General features: G+C 38.4%; 1 protein-coding gene across 3 annotated transcripts in view; it reads right to left on the bottom strand.

Moving 5' to 3' along the window:
• The window catches only part of P4HA1 (prolyl 4-hydroxylase subunit alpha 1), a 93,075-nt gene extending 75,585 nt beyond the window's left edge, over positions 1-17,490 (bottom strand). The window contains exon 1 of one of the 3 annotated variants that reach the window (XM_030862570.3): positions 17,285-17,490. The gene's annotated coding sequence lies outside the window, so the exon portion shown is untranslated. Of the gene's footprint in view, positions 1-16,671; positions 16,815-17,284 lie in introns of those variants that run through there. The other 2 variants (XM_030862571.3, XM_060286098.2) reach the window with 2 other exon arrangements.
• Between the last annotated feature and the right edge of the window lie 4,602 nt (positions 17,491-22,092).

The raw sequence follows: 22,092 nt of genomic DNA, 5'->3' as shown, positions 1-22,092 counted from the left end.
GGCAGAAACTGAGACACAGATGTAGAGAACAAACGTATGGACACCAAGGGGGGAAAGTGGTAGGGGTGGTGGTGGTGGTGTGATAAATTGGGAGACTGGGATTGACATGTATATACTGATGTGTATAAAATGGATGACTAATAAGAACCTGATGTATAAAAAAATAAATAAAATTCAAAAAAAATTAACATTATAATGCGATCATAACTATGCAAGAAAACATGCAGAGGAAATTCACCAAAATGTAGTTGTCTCTGGAGAGCAGAAAATTAGGTGATTTTTTCCTATTTCTCTGCATTTTCCAGATGTCATAGGGTATATTTACTTTAATACTCAATGTTTTTTTTTCTCATCATGTAATAGGTTATTTTTTTTTATTGAAATATAGTTGATTTACAATGTTGTGCCAGTCCCTTCTGTACAGCAAAGTGACTCACTTGTATGTAGACTCTCTTTTTTTAATATTCTTTTCCATTATGGTATATTACAGAATATTGAATATAGTTCCCTATGCTATACAGTAGGACTTTGTTGTTTATCCATCCTATATATAATAGTTTACATCTGCTAATCCCAAACTCCCAGTCCTTCCCTCCCCCAGCCCCCTACCCCTTGGCAACCACAAGTCTGCTCTCTATGTCTGTGTTCTGTTTTGTAGATAGGCTCATTTGTGTCATATTATAGATTCCACATATGAGTGACATCATATGGTATTTGTCTTTCTCTTTTTGACTTCACTTCACTTAGTATGATAATCCCTAGTTGCATCCATGTTGCTGCAATGGCATTATTTCGTTGTTGTTTTTTTTTTCTTTAAGCAGAAATTCCTTCCTTCCTCCCTCCCTTCCTTTCTTTTTGGCTGCACTGGGTCTTTGTTGCTGTGTGCGGGCTTTCTCTAGTTGCGGCGAGTGGGGGCTATTCTTTGTCACAGTGCATGGGCTTCTCATTGCGGTGGCTTCTCTTGTTGCAGAGCATGGGCTCTAGGCATGTGGGCTCAGTAGTTGTGGCTCATGGGCTCTAAAGCACAGGCTCAGTAGTTGTGGCGCACGGGCTTAGTTGCTCCACGGCATGTGGGATCTTCCCGGACCAGGGCTCTAACCCACGTCCCCTGAATTGGCAGGCAGATTCTTAACCACTGAGCCACCAGGGAAATCCTATTTCTTTCTTTTTTATGGCTGAGTAGTATTCCATTGTATATATGTACCAATCTTCTTTATCCATTCATCTGTTAATGGACATTTAGGTTGTTTCCATGTCTTAGCTATTGTGAACAGTGCTGCTATGAACACAGGGGTGCATGTATCTTTTTTAATTATAGTTTTGTCCAGGTATATGCCCAGGAGTGGGACTGCTGGATCATATGGTAATTCTACAATATTTTTAGTTTTCCGAGGAACCTCCACACTGTTCTCCATAGTGGCTGCACCAACTTACATTCCTACCAACAGTGTAGGAGGGTTCCCTTTTCTCCACACCCTCTCCAGCATCTGTTATTTGTAGACCTTTTTTAAAAAAAACGTATTTGTTTTTTATTTATTTTTCGCTGCGTTGGGTCTTTGTTGCTGCATGCAGGCTTTTTCTAGTTGTGGCAAGTGGGGGCTACTCTTTGTTGCGGTGCACAGGCTTCTCAACGCGGTGGCTTCTCTTGTTGCAGAGCACAGGCTCTAGGTACGTGGGCTTCACTAGTTGTGGCACGTGGGCTCAGTAGTTGTGGCTCACAGGCTTTAGAGCGCAGGCTCAGTAGTTGTGGCGCATGGGCTTAGTTGCTCTGCAACATGTGGGATCTTCCCAGATCAGGGCTCGAACCCATGTCCACTGCATTAGCAGGCGGATTCTTAACCACTGCACCACCAGGGAAGCCCTGTAGACATTTTAATGATGGCCATTCTGACCGGTGTGAGGTGTACCACTGTACCTCACTGTAGTTTGGATTTGCATTTCTCTAATTATATTTACTTTTATAATGACAAAAATTAACTCTATACAAAATAATAAACCTAAAACATCAACTTCCATATTATGGCACTATAAGCCTTTAATGAAGTGCTTAACTACACTCTAACACAATAAAGTGGCTAACACGTTTGAGCATGTCCCATTTTCTAACTCTATAAACCTCTAGATTTCTCTGCTTCAAAGATTGTTAAGCTTATTTGAAAGCAACCCAGATATCAAGTAGTGAGCTACTGTACATTGTCAGAGTAGCATACTTTTCTATTCTCCTTCCTCCCAGAAATAGACATATGACCCAGGCTAAGGCAGTCATTGACTCTCATTCCCACCAACATAACAGTTGAGGAGTGGGCTTGTGAAATGGTAAAAAGCAGCTCTTTCTGAATTGCTAAGTTCAGAGGATGTGAATCTGGAGCTGCCTGTGACCATCTTTCCCACTTGACAAGGATAGATAGTAACCTAATCTATAAACAGGACAAAGTTATACAGAGACAAACAGCTTTACAAGCTCCACAGTCCTGATTCTTACAATTACTGCTTTGAATCTGTGAGCTATCCCAATAATCTTCCAACTCAGCTAACGGAGCCTGTAAATTCCCTTTTTCTGAAACTAGTTCATGTTGGATTTCTGTCACTTACAATAGAAAGTTCAGACCCTCATAGCATTACTCCAAATTACCATGGCAACGTAAGCTGGTTAATAAAAATGAAGGTAGCCTACATAGCAGTGGTTCTAAACTTTAGCTGTATCAGATCACCTAAAGGTTGAGGTACCTAGATCATTTATGCAAGTTCTCAGGTGACGCTGCTGCTGCTACTGCTCTGGGAACCACACTTTGAGAACCACAGGATACAACCATCCCTTGAAACCACACAAAAGGCGCTCTCTGCCTTTAAAATATATTTTACTTCAAATTATTTTTTGGAACATGTCATTGAGTTTCTAATTAATCCAGGGAAAGCTTCCTCTAATCTGCTTTTTTTTTTGCAGTACGCGGGCCTCTCACTGTTGTGGCCTCTCCCGTTGCGGAGCACAGGCTCTGGACGCACAGGCCCAGTGGCCATGGCTCACGGGCGCAGCCGCTTCGCGGCATGTGGGATCTTCCCGGACCAGGGCACGAACCCATGTCCCCTGCATCGGCAGCCGGACTCTCAACCACTGCGCCACCAGGGAAGCCCTGATCTGTTTTAATACTATGTCTAATCCACAGTCTTTCAGAAACCTTAAGTGACATGTTAATAGGCAAGCATATCTTTATCAATCACAGGTTTTTAAAACATAATGGTTTCTCTACTTATGATGTCTCACTTCCATTTATTACCACCTTCATTCAGTTACCAGCTTGCAAAGCAAATCATTATATGCAACTAAGAGTAAAGCATCCCAAAAGACATTAGGGTTTTATTAAAAATAGTGAGATATACTGTGCAGTAGAAGCTAACACAACACTGTAAAGCAACTATATTCCAATAAAAATTAATTTAAAAAAAAAGTAAGACACTTTCTTTCTAAACCCTCAAACAAGCTTGAAATAGAATTTAAATGGGTTAAAGAGGATGCAATCTCCTTTAAAAGAAAGGTAAATCTCAGATCCCTGAGAGGACCTGATGAAAGGAAGGGAGGGAGGGGAGGAAAGGGGAAAGAAAACAAAGCCAAAGAAGAGTCAAAGATACAAAGACAAATTTATACTGATAAAAAATTTAGTGCTAAAACAGTATGGATAAATTACTGATAATATTTTGGTTCTTGGTTAGATGGTAGGTTCATGAGTGTTTTTTATCTAATTTTTATAACACATGTATATTACATGTAATGTTTGATATACATGAATGTAATATTTTTAAAACTGTAAGGAAACAACAACAACAACCTGGGAAACATATTCTCAGGTAGACCTGGACAAAAATAAATTGCAAAGTGTACTATTTATCTAAAACTTTCCTACAGTCCTTCTCTTCCAGGAAAGTCCAGTCCCACATACTCACAGATCAATCAAACCTGGGAACAGATTTTAAAACAGTTCTGTTACATTCTAAATGTTTACGACTTTGAGTTATCAGGATTCACTGAATTGTATGTTCAAGTTATTCAGTGGATTACTAGAACAGGGCATCTGGCAAATAATTCTATTAGCCAAATTTTGGTCTAATATTTTCCTTCCAAGAAAAAAGTTGCAACATTTAAAAGTTTGTCTTGGGCTTCCCTGGTGGCGCAGTAGTTGAGAGTCCACCTGCCAATGCAGGGGACACGGGTTCATGCCCCAGTCCGGGAAGACCCCACATGCCGCAGAGCAGCTAGGCCCGTGAGCCATGGCCAGTGAGCCTGCGCGTCCAGAGCCTGTGCTCCGCAACAGGAGAGGCCACAACAGTGAGAGGCCCGCATATCGCAAAAAAAAAAAGTTTGTCTTTCCCAGACAAATCACTCAAAAATTAATAAGGTGGACTAAAAAATGCTTGTTATTCTAATCTAAACTTTCTCTGACACAAAAAATTTTCCACAGGGCTCCTTCTAACAGTCAGTCTCTCCACACCTTCCACAACTGTTCCAAACTTTCTTTTAGAGGGCTCCAACTTTAAGTTTATTTTTCCTCATACAAATTCCATATTCAACTGTTGGTTTTCCTGACGTCTGTGTTAGACTTTAATCTTTCTGACAGTTTTTGGTCAACACAAAAGACCAACACACATTCAGGCTTCTAATTCAGGCCACTGAAATGTAGTATACACATTAAGACAGCATGTCTCTACCATATAAGCAGGATGGATTTTCCAAGACAACTAAGAGTGATTACTAATAGAACTAGTTATGTTTCTGTTCTTCCCTATTATCCCTCTGTAAATTGCCATTTGTTTTAACTCTATGAATTCTAGTCATACTTCTGCTCCCAAAGAGAGTGAGATGCATCTCTAGTACACACTTAAAATACGATGGACGAGTGCTTTAATGGTATGAGCAACCTTTTGATCAAAAACTCAGAAATCAGGACTTCCCTGGTGGCGCAGTGGTTGGGAATCTGCCTGCCAATGCAGGGGACACGGGTTCGATCCCTGGTCCAGGAAGATCCTACATGTCACGGAGCAACTAAGCCCGTGCACCACAACTACTGACCCTGTGCTCTAGAGCCCGCGAGCCACAACTACTGAGCCTGTGTGCTGCAACTACTGAAGCCCGTGTGCCTAGAGCCCATGCTCCACAAAAAGAGAAGCCACGACAGTAAGAAGCTGTGCATTGCAATGAAGAGTAGCCCCCGCTCGCCGCAACTAGAGAAAGCCAGTGTGCAGCAATGAAGACCCAACACAGCCAAAAATAAATAAATTTTAAAAAAAAGAGTTGTTATTAAAAACAACAACAACAACAAAAAATACCTCAGAAATCATACTAGCCTCTTTGCCACAACTTTCTGTAACTGAGCAGTGAACCCAGTCTTTGGCATCATTCCAATGGAAAAACAGTTCAGGATTTAGTTGAAAAGAACCTCTAAATCAAGATATTGCCCTTAACAGAAAGTGCTACACAGGTTTTCTTTTGGAGATTCTTCCAAAGTTCGAAGTCTTCCCTGTCAGAAGTAATCTGAAGATAAGATGTATTCAAAAACACATACCCGTTTTTCCCTATATGGCACCTCAACCACCCCTACTCTTTCTTCTGGAAACTGCCCCCTTCTACCTTTTTTTACTCCCCCAGTCTATCTTTAATTCATCCCCATAGTTTTACCAGTCATGTTATATAGCATGATACTTCTCCCTGACTGAGTAGCCATTCAAAGTTCTTTGCTGGAAAATTTAAAAATGAAACTGAGAAAGAGTGGCAGGCACTCTTTGAATGCCTCAACTATTTTATAAATAAAGCTCAGGAGAAGTTAGGGACCAATGAATGAAGCTTATCTGGAAAGGTTTTAAAAGGAAGCAAATAACGCAGAGAAGACAGACAAGAGACAGAAAAAAACATTCTCCAGTTATTCTTGAAGTTTAATCACACTCCTGACCTCGGTTGTTAAGACAACTCCCTATCCCCACAATACTTAAATATATTCCATTATGGGCTAATATGAGTTGGATTTCTGTTTAAGCCAGAGTCCTAATTAATATAGTTTCTCTCATAAACCCTGTTGTTAATATTTTTAGAGGCAAACTAAATAACAAGGTAAATAATTCTCATATATTTACCCCTCTCTATTCCCTAGCACCAGAAAGTGATATTTTTCAATTATCTTTTAAATGTTTTTCTTAACTTTGGAGGTCCAATACATGCTACTTCTATATCTGAGATACAAAGTTTAAGAATAAATATGATTTTAATCAATTTTTAAAAAAAGATTTAAGTTGGATTCACAATTGAAGTTAAACTCAATGTTTAAAGTTTCTGTTTCAACTAGGAAAGTCAAGTTTCCCTAAACGAGAAACATTTTAAAAATAAATGTAGGCTGAGGGGAAGATTTGAGAAAGAAATGAATCTTATTTATAATTAAAATGGTGCCCTTCTTCACTGACTTTTAAACTGTGTATTTTAAACTGTATCGTATACCTCTCAACTATTTCAAACACTTTAGTTAGTAATGCATACATTTCCAAATACAGGATAAAAGTTCAGGATTCTTGTTCCCAGGGTAGAAAAAAAATTTACCATAAGTGATACTAAGAGTCCCGCAATTTAGTAAAATTCATCAATAATGTCCACTTTTATTTGGTGGCCCCTTTAACTGGAAGCAGAATAAACAAAAAGGTAAGGTATCAAATATGAGGCCAAACTTGACCACCAGCCAGTAATACAAAATCAGCAGGGACTTCCTGGTGATCCAGTGGTTAAGACTCTGTGCTTCCACTGCAGGGGGCACAGGTTTGATCCCTGGTCAGGGAACTAAGATCCCACATGCTGCGCAGCGCGGCCAAAAAAAAAAAAAAAAAGCAGTACTTCAGATGAAAGTAACTTGGATGATGCCTGACACATTGAAGACACTTAAGACATGTTACTTTTGAATGTGGGGCAAGAGCTCAAGAATAGCTGGATATGTTGCCAAGGGTGTCTCAAGGGACGTGGAAAAAGAAAAGACTTGGAGAGTTGTGGGAAGCCCAGGCAACCTCAACCCTGGGCTAAGGCAGTGAGAAGGACCAAGCAGCCCAATCTACTAGCAAACAAATGGACAGTCTTTATAATTTAGGAATTTGAGTGGGAGAAGAAAGTGGACAGAGGCAGTGGAAGGGAAGAAGGAAAAGAAGTAAACATTAAATTATCCATGTTTTCCTTGTTGCTTATAAATGCTGGTATTTCCAAATATTAACATAGTCTATACATTTCTCATTTGAATAATCTACAGTATTTTCTCTTGGTTGTATAAACTGGTTATATTAATGAAACTATGTATTTCATAACATGAATATCAATAAATATTGGTTAGAATATTAAAAAACAGCAGTAATATAAAAAGTAGCTATTCTTTAGAGACTTAAACTGTTTTTTTTTTTTTCAATGTATTTATTATTTTTGGCTGCACTGGGTCTTCGTCGCTGCGCACGGGCTTTCTCTAGTCACCGCACATGGGGGCTACTCTTTGTTGCAGTGCGTGGGCTTCTCATTGCGGTGGCTTCTCTTGTTGCAGAGCACGTGCTCTAGGCACACGGGCTTCTGTAGTTGTGGCACGCGGGCTCAGTAGTTGTGGCTTGCAGGCTCTAGAGTGCAGGCTCAGTAGTTATGGCACATGGGCTTACTTGCTCCACAGCATGTGGGATCTTCCCAGACCAGGGCTCGAACCTGTGTCCCCTACATTGGCAGGCGGATTCTTAACCACTGTGCCACCACGGATAGAGACTTAAACTCTTAAAACTAGGTTTGTTTTCTAATTTGGAGAGTGCTAAACATAAATATGGGAAAGTTTAAAGCCTAATTTCTAAGTTTAAAGAATATACTTGGATATATATGTAAAAAGTTTAAAACTTTATATAGCAATTAAAAGAACTCAAAAAATGTTAACAACTATCTGAGAGTTGGGATCACAGTCAATTCTCTTCGCTCAACTTCTGCATTTTAATAAACATTTTTAATAGAAAATTTGTATTTCTACAAATAAATAAGTGAGCTAAAAAAACGAAGTCAAAGTAGCAGTGAAGAGACAAATTCAAATCATAGACAGAGATAGCAAAATCCAAACTATCAACCACACCTCTACTAGTTGGCATAATACCACCATCAATCCCTTTTGCTCCAAAACAAATTGCATCTATTTTTGATTTTCAGAGGAAGTCCTGAAAAGGCAACTGTAGTGTTTTCACCACCCTTAGGATACAAGTGGAAAATAAAATCTTGTACAATATACATTTTAGATTTTTTAAGCTTAAGTAAGGAATATGTGGTGAAGCAAACTATTCCAAAAGCATAGCTTTCAATGAAACTTCATTAAAGACTGAATTTTTAAAGCAAGCTATACTACTTGAAAAATTATCATTTAGAAAGAAAGAGCATTCCCTTTAGAAAAGGACCTGCTCATACAAACAAGAACCAATCACAGGAAGCAACAGAAAAATTATCTCATTTGCAACAGCAACAAATATGTTAATTACCTGGGAATAAACTTAAGAAAACTTTAAATTGACCCTAAAATTAACTCAAAATATAGCAAAGATTATTTTGAAATTTAAAACTATAAACCTCTTAGAAAAAAAGAGGTGTAAATCTTCATAACCCTGATTAGGCAATTAGACATAACACCTAGACAACAATTTCTTAGATATAACACCTAAAGCACAAGAAGCCAAGGAAAAAATTAAATTGGACTTCATCAAAATTTAAAACTTTTGTTCTTCAGGAAAGTGAAAATACAAGCCACAGAATGGGAAAAAAATTATAAATCATATCTCTAACAAAAGTTTAATACCCAGAATATATACAGAACTCTTAGAACCCAACAGTAAAAATAATTTAAAATACTCCATTTTTTAAATGGGAAAAGGATTTGAAGAGACATTTCTCCAAAGAAGATACAAATGGCCAATAAGTACATGAAAAAACACTCAACATCATTAGTCATTATGGAAATGCAAATTAAATACCACAATGAGATATCACTTCACAGCCCCTAGTATAGGTATAGTAAAAAAGAAAATAAGTGTTGACAAGGATGTGAAGAAACTGACACACTCATACACTGCTGATGGGAATGTAAAATGGTGTAGCTACTTCGGAAAACAGTTTTTCAGTTCCTGAAAACATAGAGTTACCATATGACCCAACAATTCCACTCCTAAGTCTATACCCAAAACAAATGAAAGCACATATCCACAGAAATATTTGTATATGAATGTTCATAGCAGCATTATTAATAATAGCCAAAAAGGTGGAAGCAACCCAAATGTGCATCAAATGATGCATAAATAAAATATGATATATTCATACAATGGAATGTTATTTGGTCATAAAAAGAAATGAAGTACTGATACATGCTATAATGCAAATGAACCTCGAAAACATTACGTTAAGTGAAAAAATCTACAGACATAAAAAGTACATTAGTGGTTGCCTAGGGCTGGGGGAGGGAGAGGAGAGTGATTGCTAATGGTTCTGACGTTTCTTTTTGGAGTGATAAAAAAAAGTACTAAAATTGATTGTTATGATGTTTATACCAACTCTGTGCATGTATTAAAAGCACTTTAAGAGGTAAATTGTATGGTATGTGAATTGTACCTCAATAAAGCTGTTTTAAAAAAAGAAATCAACAAATTCTCATTTCACTAGGTAAATCCAGGAGTAGGGATGCTGGGTTGTATGGTAAGCATATGTTTACCTTTATAAAGAACTGCCAAATGTTAAAGTCACTATACCATTTGCACTACCATCAGCAATGGATGAAAGCTCCAACTGCTCCACATTCTTATCAGCATTTGGTATTGTTGTTATTTTTCCTTTTTTCCTTCATTCTTCTTAATGTCTTAATTAATTTTCTCACTTAAGTGTATACTGGTATCTCAGTGTGGTTTTAATTTGCAATTCTGCAATTACTAATGATGTTTAATATCTTTTGGTATATTTATTTGCTGTCCATAGGTCTTTTTGGTAAAGTTTCTACTTAAATCTTCTGTCAAATTTTTATTAGGTTGTTCACTTAATACTGAATTTTGTGAGTTCTTTATATATTCTGGATACAAGTCTTTTGTCAGATATGTGATAGGGGAATATTAACTCCCAGTCTGTGACTTGTCTTTTTACTCTCATAACACGGTTTCAAACAGCAGGAGTTCTTAATTTTGATGAAGTCGAATTTATCAATTTATTCATTTATGGATCATACTTTTGGTATCTAATTTTTTGGTGATTAAAAAAAAAATCTTTGCCTGATCCAAGGTCAAAAAGATTTTGTCTTATATTTTCTTCAAGTTATTTTCTAGCTTTAGGTCATATCTCGAGGTCTACGAACGACTTTGAACTAGTTTTTGCACAGATGGTGAGGAATTTTTGCACTGAGGCTATAATAAAGAAAAATATTCTATTTTGACATTTGAGTGCTCATTGCCTTAAAGCCCCACACTTCCCTCTCCCTTTTGCCCAACATCTGAATAAGTCAGTAAGAAAGCCCAGCCATTGCCTCCTTGGGCGTCAGTGGGAAGCTAAAACCATGTAAATCCCACACATGGGAACTATCACACTCCTTCTGGCCACAATAAAAATTAAACCCAACCGCCCTTCTTCACTTTTGCTTCATTCTGGACTAAACCTAAGACCTCTCCGTGAGGAATCCTTTTTCAGTTGACTGTGTGAGTAAACTTTATTTCATATTTCATATCCACTGGTGCCTTTGTGTCATCTGTCCCAAGATTTATATAAATTTCTGGGCAAGACAGTTTTTGCATATGAACGTCTAACTATTCCAGATTATCCTTTCTCTATTGAATTGCTTTAATACCCTTGTCAAAAACGAACTGACCATTTTGTGGGTCTGAATTCTCTGTTTTGTTCCATTGATCTATCTTTTCTCTATCTTTACCCTTGAGTACTGCAGTAATTAAGTTGAAATCAGGAGTTTCCCAACTTTTTTGTTCTTTTTCAACATTATTTTACCTTTTTCTAGTTCCTCTGTTTTTCCATATCAATTTTAGAATCAGCTTGTTACTTTCTGTAATAAACCCTGCTGGGATTTGGACTGGAATTGCATTGAATCTATAGATCAGCTTGGACGAATGGTTGTCTTAACAATATTGTCTTCCAATCCATGAATATGGAATCTCTCTCCATTTATTTAGGTCTTCTTTGGTTTCTTCCACCAGTGTCTTATAATTTTCATTATACAAATCTTGCACATGTCTTGTAAAGTTAATACTAAATATTTCATAGGTTTTGGTGCTATTGAGATAGTACTTTTAAATTTTAATTTCTAATTGTTCATTGTTACTATAGAGAAATACAACTGATTGTTATATATTGACCTTCTGTCCTTCAACCTTGCAGAATTCACTTATTAGGGCTGGAGCTTTCTGAACAATCTTTCCGATTTTCTGCATAGACATTCTGTCCATGATTAGAGACAGTTCCTGCTCTTTGAAACACACTGTTAAAACAATGAAGACGGGCTTCCCTGGTGGCGCAGTGGTTGAGGGTCCGCCTGCCGATGCAGGGGACACGGGTTCGTGCCCCGGTCCGGGAAGATCCCACATGCCGCAGAGGGGCTGGGCCCGTGAGCCATGGCCGCTGGGCCTGCGCGTCCGGAGCCTGTGCTCCGCAACGGGAGAGGCCACAACAGTGAGAGGCCCACGTACCGCAAAAAAAAAAAAAAAAAAAAAAAATGAAGACAAGCCACAATCTGGGAAGAAATATTTCCTTATAACATATGTTACTATTCCATTACTAGATATTTATGCAAGAGAAAAGAAAGTATATATTCCTCCGAAGACTTATATGTGAATTGTGAATGCTCATCACAACTTTGTTTATAATAATTAAAAGCTGGAAACAACCCCAATGTCCATCAATTAGTACATGGGAAAAAAAAAAGTTTTGTGGTATAGCCATACAATATACTACTACTCAACAATAAAAAGGAACAAACACATAACAACGTGGATGAATTCCAAAATAATTATGCTGAGTTTAAGAAGCCGGACACCCTCCTCCCCTCTGCAAAAAGTACATACTATTATGAGTCCATTTACAGAAAACTCTCAAAAATACAAATAAATCTTAAGTGTCATAAAAAGATCAATGGTTACCTGGGGATGAGGAAAGGGCAGGAAGGAGCAGGAGGGAGGGATTACAAAGAGTCATGAGGAAACTCTTGAAGGTGTTGAAAATGTTCCTTATCTTGACAGTGTTGACAATCTCATGGGTATATACTTTTGTCAAAACTTACCAAGTGCACACTGTAAATGTGTGCAGTTTACTGTATATCAATTATACCTCGATAAAGTTGTTACAGTATACCAATTACTTTATTAGTAATCACCCTTATTATGTCATATGTTAGTGTCTTTATTTACCTATAAAACATTATCACTTGGTAGCTATGATTACTGTTCACAAATACCATTATTTAAGATTTTTTTATTCAAACAGTAAATTGAGATCTATTCTCAAAATACCTTTGAGGTTTAAAGACTGGTAAATTTGAGAGTATGCAAATTTGAGAACGTCTTCAAGCAACTTTTGAATATGAATAAAATCTTGTCTGTGTTTAAAAAAGGGGGGGAGGTTGTTGGAACAAGAGGGCAAGAACAAAGGCCATATGTATACAGCAAGTAATGCTTTGAGGACCTAAATTCAACAACTAGGTTTAAGAAGCACTAAAATAATTATTTATTGATCATTGTTTGAAAGAATCAGACCTGAAAATCCAGTTAATATAAGATTAGAGTGTAAGAGAAGTCTTGAGCCTACTTAAAACTAGTTAATCAATATTTACTAAACACTCTCAAATAAAACAATTAAGCATATAAATCTATGTAGCTGTCCTCTATTCTGTACGTTAATTCAAACATGTTATCATGATTCTTCCAGCACAATGTTCAGAACATAGTAACAGATGCTAATACTTAATGATCACAATATTGAATCAAGGAAAACACCTCTTTCTCTCATTCTCTAAAACTAAACATACTTTGTACACAAATTTCCCTTTGTAACAGAAATTCTTAAAATTTTTCAGAAAACAGTTCATGGTTGAAAAGCTTGAGAAATTATAAGGGCAACAGTGCGAGGTACTGAGGTGAAAAACCTTAAAAAATATAGATTCAGAAAAACAGAAAATAGCTTAAAATAGACATCTGAAAATTAGTGATTAATACTTTACAAGTTTCCATTTCTATTACTTACTCCCCAGAAACTTTACAAAAGCATCTTCTCCCAAAATTTTTACAACACACTTAATAGAATCCATTTCTTCACTGCTATAGACATAACAGAAGATTCTTCCATTTGATGCTTCATCTCAATGTTCACTGTTGACTACTAATTTTGACTACTAATTCTTGGGCAAATTACTTGACTTGGAATCTCCGTTTCTTTATTTGTAAAATGGGGATGATATAAAACCACCTCACAGAATTATTTTAAAGATTAAATTATATAATATTATGAAACAACATTTTATAAATTGTAAAGTGCTTTAGTTGTTATCAGGTTGATTAAAAAACCTTCTCAGAGCCCAATCCCAAAGTTTACTGTAGCTAAACAGGTAGATAAAATAAAGCATTAAATTACAGCCTTTTCTTCACACTACTTATAATGAAGAAATAGCTCAAATGCCCAACAAGAAAGACTGAGTATATTACTTTGATATATTATAATATCACTATTTAAGTGAAAAATATGTAAACCAAAACATGGACATATTTATATAAAACACTAAGCAGGAAGCGGAAGAAGTCCAAGATAGTGCTCATTCACTGATGACAACTATGTAAGAAGCATGAATCTCTATACTGTATTTTTTGCCAATACACAACCAAATATACTAATAGTCATACTGATCATCCAAAGCAACATCAGGAAAAGGAATGTTTTTCATTATATCAAGTTCAAAACTGCTGGAGTAACCTTAATGAAGTCCTTTGAGCGTCATTAGTTTTTATTGAGGCACAATATTTGGCTAGAAGAAAATTAATGAGAGGATACCTTTATACAAATAAATTTCACTGAGTAGAAACACAAATGAAACTTTAACTAATGAAGCTTTCACAAATACACATACACACTTTATTTGGCTTGTCTCTTACACATTCATTTTACACACACACACACACACACACACACACACACACACCCATTATGTAATTATAAGATTCAAGATCTCACTGTCAGAAGAGCAATAAAGTGTAATGCCAAGGGCCTGTTCAATTTACTTTTTCTTTACCTTAAAGTATTTTCCACTTTCAGAGTACAGCCAAAGATATGTTACAACATGTAAGGGGTTGGGGTGAGGCCAGTATGATGTACCATTGCCTAGGCAATTTAGCAATTCAACAATTCTCCAACCAACTTACTTCTGTTAAAACCCTTTTAGCAAGTTTATTAAGGTCATCTATATAGTCAAGTCCAGTCAGACTTACAAGCCCAGCTCAATTTTCAAAAATATTCAAGAAACCCTGCCTCAAGATACCTAGATGTCCTTACTCCATACCTTTTACTTTTTGGTTCTTGTAGGGTTAGGGTTTTGCATTTTATAGATGCACTTGTGGAGGGAGAGAGTATCTGAAAAATGGTAATTAAAATTCCACACAGATGTGTATACTTGTATTTTCAGACCCAGGGTCCACACCTTCTATCAGATTCTCAATGGATTTCATGTCCTCAAAATAGGTTGAGAACTACTACTATGTATCTCATAGGGACACTTTTCAAATCTAAGAGATGTAATTACATCCCTCCCAGTTAATAACTGCTAAGTAAAATAAGGCATTCCTTCCACAAAAGTGAAGGCTCACAAGCTTCATGGTTGCATCCCTGGAATAAAAGCAGGAGCTTGAACATATTTGCCCTATGAAAGATACTGCTTGTCAGTATACAACCCACTCTGCACTATTAGAAAAGGTTAACATCTCCTTACCAAAAAGCCAAGATTCCCCTGCAACAACCTGGACTACCCTGGTAATACAAAGCTTTCTTTTTTCAATAGTCTTTTACACTGTCTAAATTTTTCTGCAATAAAAGTTGTACACATTTTTTTCATCTTTTTTTGTTACTACTTTAGTTACCAAAATACAAAATGGCCAATAAAATTATCCGTTTACCAAAATCCTTGATTTTCAGTACTTCAAAATAAAACTCATTTTAAGATATCAAAGCATTATTCACCTAAAGACACAGAGTAGTCCTTTTCCTAGTAACTTTTCCTAGTAACTATGTTAAATCTATAAGAATCATTTGTGGGCTTCCCTGGTGGCGCAGTGGTTAAGAATCTGCCTGCCACTGCAGGAGAAACGGGTTTGAGCCCTGGTCTGGGAAGATCCCACATGCCGCGGAGCAACAAAGCCCGTGAGCCACAACTAATGAAACCCGCGCGCCTAGAGCCCGTGCTCCACAGCAAGTGAATCCACCGCAATGAGAAGCCCACGCACCGCAACGAAGAGCAGCCCCCGCTCGCCGCAACTAGAGAAAAGCCCGCGCACAGCAACGAAGACCCAAGGCAGCCAAAAATAAATAAAATAAAATAGATTAAAAAATAAGAGTCATTTGCCATCGGCCATCTAAAATATTGGCAGGACTTAAAGCATAATGTACCAAAACCAAAACTGACATGACTTTCAAAGGTAAATGATGAAACCTATGCTTCCCACAGAAAGAAAAGGTAAAATTTGAAGTTCATCGTTAAGATTTAGAAATCATATTCACAGGCTAAAAGTCAAAGTTAAAGAAAAATTGCTGAATGTCTAAATTTTAAATCAAGGCAAAAAACCTTATTCACGGTTGTTCACTTTCAGCTTCTTAAATATTTCCTCCTTAACGTATCCATTTTTTCCATAGATACTTGATCAGAAAAATCCCTTCTAAATGTTTTATAAATTAAATTCCAGTGTTCCTGCTATGAGGACTGAATATTTCATCACATTAGGAAAAGACTAGCCTCATTCATAAGCTACATCTAAATCTAAAAAGGGAAATACGTTTCTTCCCCGAACCTATAAAAAAAAAAAAAAAGGCAAAAGTTGATGAAAGAACACTGCTGCCACGTCTTTTCCCTTCCCCCACTCAGTAGTGGCTATTTCATCCCTTCAGAGTGCATTCCAAGGGAAAGTCCATAGCTCTCAGAGAAACCAGAAACAGTTAAGTCGAAATTGGCAAGCCGCTTTGGCCTTTTCGATCAATTCCTAAAAGGAGATCTAGTTTCTTCTTCATCCCTTTCTTAAAGCAAACAGTGCAAAATTCCAAGTCTTCACCACTCTACCCAGAACGCCTAAATTGTTAGTGTCTAAAAACTGACTGTATTTAATACAATCGATTATTTAGGAGAAATGGTCCCATACTTATGGAACCATTCTTCCTCCCCCTTAAAACATACAGCTGGGGTCCATCCACGTAATTCAAAGTTCTCACACAGCCAAAGAATTCCATTTACTGATGTGGACTTTTAAAAGCAGCAAACTTGGCAGAGAGAAAGAGAGGGGGAGGGGAGAAGCTCATGTGCCTTTAAAAAATTTATGTGGCAGAAGAAGGAAGGAAGAAGACTAGCTTCCCAGTTGACTGGAGGATCTGACAGCCGACTTCCTCAACCCAGCCGCCCGAAACTCGCCGCCCGGGGCTACCTCCAGCTGCTCCGGCAGCACCGCTGCGCGCAACAGATGAGTAAAGCCTGAACTTCCGCGGGCAGGTCCTCTTCCCAGACCCCACGACTCTTCGGCAGGATAAAAATGCCCGAGCGCTTCCCCGTCAGCTATAAGCTTTAAAAACCGCTCTCCATTGCCGCACGCTAACCATCTGCTGCTGTGGAGGCCGAAAACCCTCGCGTACTCCTCAGCTTTTTAGGCAGGACCAGGTAGGAGAGGAGCTCGGAAAACTCAACAGGGTGATTCCTCCTCAGGAAGGAATATTCAAGAAAGTGCTGGTCCCCGGGGCGGAGACTGATGCTGCCGCAGCCCCAACAGTCGGGGGCGCCAACCTGGGAGGCGGTGGGAAGAGGAGCACGGAGGAGGGCAGAAGGGCCTCTGGGGCACCCAGGAGACGCGGGGCGCAGGGCGAGGGGCCGAGTCTCCAGGAGAGAAGGTACTGAGCCAGTAGTAGTAAACTGGGGGAGCCTCCCCCTGCCCCCGAGCCATACCACGAGAGGGGGCAGGGACCAGACCACCAGAGCCACCCGAGAAGGACCACGGCTGCCCAAGGATTTAAGCCTCAGTCCCCAAGGTCGGAGGAGCGTCTCACCTGGGAAGTGGCACGGGAGGGCTGCGCGTTCTTCAGTCCCCGGTCGCCTGCGCTCGGCCGGCCACCTAACCCTTTCCCTCAGCCCGCTGGCGGCGCGACTGGGCAGCAGAGGGAGCCAGTTAGCCCTTTTATAACCTCCAGGCTGCGACGGCTGCGCTGAGGAGGAGGGGTCTGCAACCCTCGCTACGTGAGCTCGATCACACCAGCGTCCCGGCGTCTGCGCAGGCGCCCAGCCCGGGCCCTCTCCGCCCCTACCCGCGGCCCACGCCCCACGCCCAGGACTCCCCACCAGCTGGTGGAGTCTGAGGCCCAGAGGAGGGGCCGGCGGTCGCGCCTGGGATGTAACGCGCCTGCGCGGGGTTCTCGCCAAGCCACCGTCACCGTGGTTACCTCGGATTTGCCCCGCTTCTTTCAACAGGTTGTTTAGCGCCTGAATTTCGGGATCAGCCCCAGTCAGGCCTGAACGACGAAACCACCAGCAAGGAAATAGCTTAAATTTGAGAAGAGGAACATGGAAGCGTAGGAAATAAAGCAGAAAAGAAGGATCGGGTGGAAAATAACACTACATCCTGTATTGATATCTCAGCTGTCTTGGCCCTGAGGCTTTTTGCTTTACTAACCTCCCTCTCTCACCTACACTCTTTTTATGTGAATCTTGCTCTATCGCCCATTTTTATATTTTAACAGTAGATAATAGACTAAGCACTCCAGAGATTTTCTGGGTTCAATTTACGGCTCAGTCCCGTAAAACTTTGGGCATTAACCTCTCCGTATGTCAGTTTCCTCATCTGCAAAATGAAAATGACGGTAGGTACCTCACAGTACCTACCTCATTGTTGTGAGAATTAAATGAGATAATGTATGTAAAGCGCTTAGCCCATGCCTAGCACACAGAAAGGGCTTGGTAAGCATTAGATGGTGTTGTAGCATATAAGGAACCCAGTGTTGTGTTTAGTCTAATATTTGCCTTAGTCATTATAATCCTGAAAGAAGAAAACCTTACTATCAGGGAGCAGACAATGTAGGAGATATTTTTTCCCTTGTCAGTGAAGGGGAAGAAAGACTTCTCTAAGACTTGTTAGTCATTAAAATGTTATAAGTCATAATTCTAGTTATTACTTTAAAATGTATATCTCAGAAGTAACTAAATTTCCTTGTCAATTGCATTATTATGAACTTTCATCAAATCTTTAACCGTGGTCATTTTTAAGTCTTTTGTCATTTACAGACAGTTCTGGGTGTACTCTGATGCTTTTGCAAAAATGTTCCTATAAAAGCGTTTCATCTTCAAGGAATTCATGGAAAAGACTCTGACAAGTACAGGTTTCTGGTAACTGACTATCCTGCTGAACTGAATGAATAAGCATTTTCAGAACTCTAATGGAAAACTGATGCATTCATAAAAGTGCTAACAAAAGATCAAGATAAAAAAATTAATTACATGGGACTGAGTGAACTGATGAGGATGATTATAATTTTTGTGACTTTCTGTTTGAATAATAAAAAAAAAATCCCACAAGGACTCAGAGGCAAAAAATATACAAATCAATTTTCACTGCAAAGTAAAGGAGCTGTTACAGTGGAGGATTACTGGACTGAATGTCAATATTATGACATAGTGTGAGTGTGTTTCGTGTTTGGTAATTGCAGTCATTGTTGCTTTTGTTGTTGTCATCCATTTACAATGCTTGGTGTCCGTTTATTTATCTCTTGTAAAAATAAAATACAGTGTGTGTGTGTGTGAAAAAAATTGTTTCTAAAGTTTTCCATGAATGCTAAAAAGCACAGCAATAATTAAAATTTAACTCTTATCTAGGAGGTGGAGTTGATTATACAGATACAGAAATAGTCATAGAGAGGGTACTTGTGGAAGAGTAGGCAACCAGAAATTAAATACAGTGATAAATATAGTGAACCGCTAATCAGCAGTTTTCATAGTGTGGTCAGGGGGTTCACAGGGCAAAATTATTTCATACTAAAAATTTATTTGCCTTTTTCACTCTAAAGATATTGCATGCATAAGAATGAGAATCTTCTATTAGGCCAGATATTAAAGAGATTTGCAGAAATGTAAAATAATGCCACTCTTCTCACTAAATTAATTTTGCTCTGGAAAATAGTTATTTTTCATTAAAAACTATGTTATTTAACATGTAACAGATTTATTATTGTTTCTAAATGAATAAATAAATATTTTACATGTTTGTTTTAACTCCTAATACAGTAAATTTTGATAGGTATTATCCACGTAAAAGCTTTTTGGAGTCCTCAATGCTTTTTAGGAGTGTGAAATGGTTATGAGACCAAAGGGTTTGAGAACCACTAGTCTAAACAAATAGCAGGGAGCCCTTGACACAAACGAGGCAAAGATCTCTTCTTTAAATCTTGGTCTCAAGTGGAGCTATAATCAACGTATCCATTGGCCCTATATAGAGCAGACTCTGAAAATTGCATTTTACCCTGTAAATAAAATGGCTCCAGACCTTGAGGCAGATTTACTGTGAAGCTAAGAAAGCTTCATTTTCAGGGGACTTCATTTGCACTAGCCCTTTCCAAGACCCTGGAAGGGGCCCTAGCAATATGCTCACACGTTCATATGCTTTTGTAAAATTTGTGAAAGTAAAAATTTTAATGGCAATCTTTAGACTTCTAATTCTTTCCTCACTGATTTTCCCTACATCACACTTCCCCTTGTCTAGTGGTGTTGGAGTGGCTAGACGGCATTTTTATAATTTAACTGTAGGGAACTTGAGTTAGAATACATTTGGCTTGAGTTTAGTGGGATATATTTTTGTAATTCACAGTCATTCCTAGGTATAGTTAAGATATTTTCAGCTGTCCCAGTGTAGGAGTGGCATCCAAGAATGTACTACCACCCATTGTACTGACCCACCCAGCACTGTAAAACAAAGGTACAGGGCCAGACACCATATAGCTATTTGAATGTGTCCTGTGTTCTAGCATCAAAAATATATGGAGAGGGCTTCCCTGGTGGCACAGTGGTTGAGAGTCCGCCTGCGGATGCAAGGGACACGGGTTCATGCCACGGTCCGGGAAGATCCCCCATGCCATGGAGCGGCTGGGCCTGTGAGCCATGACCAGTGAGCCTGTGCGTCCGGAGCCTGTGCTCCGCAACGGGAGAGGCCACAACAGTGAGAGGCCCACGTACCACAAAAGCAACAAAAAAAGTATGGATAGTGGTGGAGAACCTAAGTTGAAACTTTGGGAGCCTAAAGCTAATCTGTGAGAAATTCTTCCAAATTATTGGATGTATACATTTTAAAATTAAAGATTTAGTGCTTATCAATGCTTAGCCAATAAAAGTAAGTCCTTTTTTGTCAGAATTTAATGAGGCTATCCACAACAAGCTGGTTAGAATGTCATCAGTTTAAAGAAAACTGATGTGCCCTGAACTCTATTAAGTCATACAAATAAAATTATTTGAAATTTTCCGAAATGTGACAACAATCCTAAAACTTTACGTGACATTATCAGTCATGAGTTGTGAAGCTGAAAGAAACTTCTAACCTATCCCTATCAATATCATTTGGTTGCCCAAAAAGGACACTTCGTATCAAATCTACATATGACTACTCAACACAATCATCCCTGCTTAGTTAGAATGAAAACAGCAAATACCTTGGGGAGTAGAAAAAGAATGACATGACTCCCCTCTGAATGGTCAAACATTAGAGTGGAGGTAAACCACCATTCAATCTCTTCTTTTACATCTGAAAAATTAATCAATCAATAAATATTTCTTTAAGAAATATTGAAAGTCCTATATTCTTAGGAAAAGCCTATTATGTAGCTGCAGTAACAACTAATGAGCAGAAGTCATTCTAAAATCAATTAATAGATAAATGGCTGTTCAACCCTATGAACAATCTTCTGAAAAACCAGCCAGTCAGGGACAGCCTCCCACTTTTTAAAGTTAGCCAAAACAGCAACAGCTTTACTCTAGTGAGCACATCTCTGAAATTCAGCCAATTGTCAACAGTCTCTCCAGCAGAGTAATCATGCTTCCACAGCAGACGTCAACCCACTTTCACCTTTGAAAGTCAGCCAATCCCTGAACTGTGTCTTTCACAAAAACAAGATAAGATCAGCAGAGGGACAGTCAAACAAGCATAGTGCTTTTCTACACATAGAAAGTAATAAATCAACGTTTTATTTCACATTTTGAATGATGGTTTCTTCCCTTGACATTGAGCACTTTTGTTGTGTGCCCAACAAAAAAGGCAGCGAAAACAGAAGACATAGACCCTTTTATTGAAGGCACTCATACATATGAAACAATTAGAAATTATTGGAGAGAGTGAATAAGTGTTGAATGTGTTGTGAGGATTATAAAATACTACATACTTGGAGACACTGCTTTGGGAAAGCAAGTGTTCTCCTTACTTGCTGCAAGTAATATTAATAAATCCTTCCTTCTCTGGAAATTAGTTAATTAATTAAAATAAAATAAACTTGATAGTGAGGAGAGTGAATAAAGCTAAATTTGATGAAATAGGTAATGGTGGATAGGTTTTTTACCAGGGGATTAAGATGATGGAGGCAATATTTTAGAAATATTATGCTATGTGAATTAGAAGAAAGTGGCATCTAGATTAGTAGTTCACGATTCATTGAATAAATATTTATGGAAGGCTTACCACTGTGTCCAAGACACTGCCTACTGGGCTGTGGAAGGTCAAACTTTAATTAGACCTTCTCTGCTTTTAAAGCATTTATAAACTTATTGGATAGAGTTAAAACCTACACTTGTGGCAGTGGGAATTCATTCACCCAATAAATACTTTCCT

Source organism: Globicephala melas, chromosome 16 (genome assembly GCF_963455315.2).
Source record: "Globicephala melas chromosome 16, mGloMel1.2, whole genome shotgun sequence".
Taxonomy (NCBI): Eukaryota; Metazoa; Chordata; class Mammalia; order Artiodactyla; family Delphinidae; genus Globicephala; species Globicephala melas.
Note: the sequence above shows the minus strand (reverse complement) of the source record. Positions and strands in the feature narration are given on the sequence as shown.